At 44.3% G+C, this 5,372-nt stretch overlaps 1 pseudogene; it reads left to right on the top strand.

The window, feature by feature from the left end:
* LOC126993002 (histone deacetylase 6-like) overlaps positions 1–4,555 on the top strand; it is a 47,624-nt pseudogene extending 43,069 nt beyond the window's left edge.
* Positions 4,556–5,372: the final 817 nt, after the last annotated feature.

The following is a 5,372-nucleotide window of genomic DNA, read 5'->3' as shown; positions in this document are numbered from 1 at the left end:
TTCCCATGTGGTATTAGTGTGCTGGATATCCCTTCACTGTTAGCCTGGTAACATACTCCCAGGACTTTCTCTGCCTCTGTGGTGGATAGTGGAGTGTTTCCCATGTGGTATTAGTGTGCTGGATATCCCTTCACTGGTAGCCTGGTAACATACACTCCCAGGACTTTCTCTGCCTCTGTGGTGGATAGTGGAGTGTTTCCCATGTGGTATTGGTGTGCTGGATATCCCTTCACTGGTAGCCTGGTAACATACAGTCCCAGGTCTTTTTCTGCCTCTTTGGTGGATAGTGGAGTGTTTCCCATGTGGTATTAGTGTGCTGGATATCCCTTCACTGGTAGCCTGGTAACATACAGTCCCAGGTCTTTTTCTGCCTCTGTGGTGGATAGTGGAGTGTTTCCCATGTGGTATTAGTGTGCTGGATATCCCTTCACTGGTAGCCTGGTAACATACAGTCCCAGGTCTTTCTCTGCCTCTGTGGTGGATAGTTGAGTGTTCCCCATGTGGTATTGGTGTGCTGGATATCCCCTCCCAGGGTGCAGGACTTTACATTTTTCTTCATTGCATTGTAGCAGACATTTTCGTTCCACTCCTGTAGCTTGGTGAGGTCTGTCTTCTGGCTGGAAATCTGCAGCCAAGGAGTTAACAAGTGTGCTGCACCTTCATGGGACCAAGTTTCCCTTGACCCTTTTTTGGAATTACTTTTACACAGACATTGTTGCAGTTTGAGAATGCTGCTCACTGGTCGCTTGCTTCATGTCCTACTCTCTGACCCTCACCGGACCTGCCTTTGACCTGAGAGCTCTTCATGTCCAAATACTATGCCTAGATAGATAGAGAGATAGAGAGATAGTATGATAGGTAGGTACTCCCAGTTATCTCCTGACATTTGCTGTATTACCTTTCATGAATTGATAAGTTTATCTGTACTGTGTTCATTGACCTGGTAGTGAAGATGTCAGATGGAGTCTTTCAATGCTGCATCTTTTAAGGTTTATCAGATGATGACATCTATGAACCAGGTGCCCAGAGTTTGTCTTTTCCCAAATAAATGAACAGCTATTTCAAGAGAGGTTATTTCCCTCAAGAGACAGGAACCATTCAGGAAAAGGGAGAGAAGGAAGAGGGAGAGGAAAGAAATGCAATGCAGTTTGCTTACTGTGAGACAAACATAATAAATGGACATAACAGCAGCATCACCAAGGTTGTATTAAAGGGAGGTAAAGTAGATAGAGTCCGTCCTTTTTCCCCCCCCCAAAAAAAATACATAGACACATTACATGGACCAGGAACAATTTTGGCACAATATTTTACTTATCTATAATTGCCTAGGTGGCCAAAAGAGAAATCAGTTTCAGAGGGAGAGGTGTCTTGATTGTTCTAAATATTAACAACTTGAAATAGTGCTCCAGCCCTCACTTGGAAAAAAAAGGAAGGAAGGAAAAGGAGGCCTGGAAAGATGGTAGAAGGGAGGAGGAGAAAGAGGAATAATTAAATGGAGAAAGAAGGGAAGAGTCCAGGGAAATTTAGGGAAAGAAGGAATGATAAAAAGGAAACTAGGCTGGCAGGGGAGAGAGAGAGAGAGAGAGAGAGAGAGAGAGAGAGAGAGAGAGAGAGAGAGAGAGAGAGAGAGAGAGAGAGAGATGTAACAGCTAAACCCTTGATTCAGCTATTTCACCACCCCGTGTCTTTCCTCCCAGCTACAAATCAGAAAATTAACCCTCGAGTACTAAGTCCTCTGAGTATTTTTCTCCCCACACTGGTGCCGAAGTATTGCATTTTTATTCAGTTACAATTACCTGACACTTTCTTCTTTTCCTGTTATGATTCCCAGTGATCAATGTCTAGATCCACACAGCCCTGTCCAGCACATGAAGGTTCTCCCTGCTATCCAAGCTCCCAATGCAAGAATCAGTTATGGTCCTCAGCTCTGTTATTTCATCGTCCAGTGTCCTTCCTCCCAGCCACAGTTCAGGAGGAAGAAGTCGTGTTTACTAAAGCCACAGTGTTTTTCTTGTGTTGTTTCAGAGTGGCATGGGTGACGCAGAGGCTCTCACTCAGGTGGTGCCGCCCGTGGCCTTCCAGTTCAACCCACAGCTGGTCCTGGTCACTGCCAGCCTTGATGTTGGTGCAGGGACCCACTTGGAGGTTGGTGGATGGTGTCACTATCTGTATGATTACCTGCAGCTGCCTCTTTCTCTTTTTCTGTCACTATCTGTTCAGTTCAGTTCAGTTCTCTCTCCATTATTATATTTTCAGTTCAGTCCTTCACTGTTTGGGTTTCTTGTTTTCCTCTCTTTATTCCTTTAGTGTTCTTTCTTATCCAAAATTTCTGTATTGTTATTTTTACTTTTTTATTTATTTATTTATTTTTTATCTGCCTTAATAACTCATCTTCAGGGGCTGCCATGTGTATGCAATGAAGCATTTTGTAGTCTCCTTATATTGTATCCTGGTGTATTGTCATCTCAGACCATTGCATTCCATAGTGAATAACTCCCTTCCTCTTCCTCACCCCCATTCCTCCCTTCATGCATCTCATACCTAAAGTAACACACCCTAACCATTGCATTCCATATTACAGGACTCCCTTCCTCTTCTTCACCCCCATTCCTCCCTTCATGAATCTCATACCTAAAGTAACACACCCTAACCATTGCATTCCATATTAAAGAACTCCCTTCCTCTTCCTCACCCCCATTCCTCCCTTTATGCATCTCATACCTAAAGTAACACACCCTAACCATTGCATTCCATATTAAAGAACTCCCTTCCTCTTCCTCACCCCCATTCCTCCCTTCATGCATCTCATACCTAAAGTAACACACCCTAACCATTGCATTCCATATTAAAGGACTCCCTTTCTCTTCCTCCTCCCTTATTCCTCCCTTCATGCATCTCATACCTAAAGTAACAGCCTCACACACACTCCCAGGTTGCCGCGTGAGTCCTGGTTGCTGTGGACATATGATGGCCCTTCTGTCTGGCCTGGCCGAGGACCGCATAGTTCTGGCACTGGAGGGCGGCTTCAACCTCACCACCATCAGCTACTGTATGACGCTGTGTGCCAAGGCCTTGCTGGGGGATCTGCTGCCCCCCCTTGAGCCCCAGCTGGTGCCCAACAAGAGTGCCGTGCAGACCACCAATGGCGTCATCCGTACCCACAGCTGCTACTGGCTGGCGCTCTGCTTCAAGGTGAGTGTGAGGGTCTTTAGTCCGACCACTGCAATTGGCACGGATTTTGCCTTCACTGGTAGCCTGGTATCATACACTCCCAGGTCTTTCTCTTCCTCTGTGGTGATAGTGGAGTGTTTCCCATGTGGTATTGGTGTGCTGGATATTCCCTCCCAAGGTGCAGGACTTTACATTTTTCTTCAGTGAATTGTAGCTTGTAGCTGTAGCTTGGTGAGGTCTTCTTGTAGGAAATCCAGTCAAGGGGTTAAGGGGCAGGACTGGTGAAAGTTATCCCTCATGTCCTGCTGGTGTGTTCTGTGCCTGGCAGTGTTGTCAGTACATAATATAGAAAGCTGCCTCATTTCCAGAACTATATATTGGAGATGTGTTAGTTAGATCTCTCAAAACATTTCTTCAGTTCTCAGTGGCTATAGATATTGTTGTTGTCAGACAGTAAGAAGCAAAACACATTATCCTCTCTATGTTTTGCAGTCTTTTCTTGTAGTTTGAGTCCTTGTGGTGCCTGACCCTGGGCAAGGTTACTTTCTTTACTGCCCCTCACACTTTTTTTTTTTTTACGTCGCTGCCTATTGCGCCGTTTGGCATCTTCCCGGTGGGGCCTGATGGTCGGCCCAAGGCTTCTTCCCGGTGGGGCCTGGTGGTCGGCCCAGCCCGTTCTGGCGCAGGCGAGTGTTTATAGTGGCGCCTCCTTGTCTCCCTGGAGCAGAGTCAGGGAGAGGTTGTCTACATCTAGCATCAGTATAATAGACTTGGTGATTAGTAGGAGATAATAGAAGGAATAGAAGGTTTATTTTGATTTATATTAGTTTTTTTTCATAATATCTCTTCTTCCTTCTCCTCCTCCTCCTCTCTCTCTCTTCCTTTCTTCCTTCATTACATTCTTCACCCTCCTCCTCCAAATCTCTCCTTATGTTAGAATCGCTTCTCTTTCCTTCCCTCCCTCCTCTCCTCCTTCTCCCTCTCCCTCTTCCATTCCCTTCTTTATCCACCTTTTCCCTCCTCCTTCTTTCCACCACTCTTTACTTCTCTCTCTCTTCTCTCTCCTCCCTCACTCTATCTCCCTTGGTCCACTCTGTTCTCTCTCTCTCCTTCCCTCTTCTTCCTCCTCCTCTTCTAGATTTGAATAGTAATATGTTTTAATGTATTGCAGAAAGAAGAAGCAGAAGAAGAAGAAAAGAAGAGAAGGAAGAGGAGGAGAGGGTATATGTGTGTGTGTGTGTGTGTGTGTGCGTGTTATATGGACAGAATTTAAACTGACTTCTTTAAACATATATTTTATTATTATTATTGAAAGACAAACTTCTCTTCACTTCCTCCTTCTTCTTCTCTTTCATCATCTTCTTCATCTTTTGTTGGGGTTCTGATAGGAAGAGAAATAATAAAAATAATGAGAAAGAATTAGCTCTAAAGAGAGAGAAAGAGGGGGAACCATATATGTGTCTGTGGCGGCATATGTCTGTGGGGGTTGTCAACATACTGTGGGGGGCATCCTGTTGATCCTGAGAGAGAGATTTACATAGATTTACATAGAAAATCAGACCACACAGACCCCATGGTCCAGACTAGGTGGTCTGTCCTTAAACCTAAGTGATTTTACATTAATCAGATGGCTCCAAAACGTTGCTTTTCTACTCTAGTTAATATTAAGTTGAAGGAAGTGACGGTCGAGCTTGTTTTTAAAGGAGTCAATCGTGTTACACTGGACCACTGACGGTGGGAGCTTATTCCATTCTCGCACTACAACGTTGGTGAAGAAAAATTTGGTGCAGTCTGAATTTACTTGTCTACATTTGAGTTTTGTGCCATTGTTCCTAGTTCGCAAAGTGTCATCGATCATAAACAATTTTGTTCTGTCTACATTCGTGAAACCATTAAGTATTTTAAAACATTCGATCAGTTTTCCTCGGAGGCGACGTTTCTCAAGAGAGAACATGTTAAGGTGAAAAGCCTTTCTTCGTAGGATTTGTTGCGCAAGGAAGGGATCATTTTTGTTGCTCGACGCTGAACACCTTCTAGTTTAGCAATGTCCTTTACATGGTGGGGAGACCAAAACTGTACCGCATATTCCAAGTGGGGTCTGACTAAACTGTTGTAGAGCGGGAGTATTACATCTTTATTCTTGAATAAAAAGTTTCTTTTAATGAAGCCCAACATTCTGTTCGCTTTATTTGCTGCATCGA

Source organism: Eriocheir sinensis, unplaced genomic scaffold, assembly GCF_024679095.1.
Source record: "Eriocheir sinensis breed Jianghai 21 unplaced genomic scaffold, ASM2467909v1 Scaffold54, whole genome shotgun sequence".
Taxonomy (NCBI): Eukaryota; Metazoa; Arthropoda; class Malacostraca; order Decapoda; family Varunidae; genus Eriocheir; species Eriocheir sinensis.
This window is presented reverse-complemented; position numbering and strand designations above follow the sequence as displayed.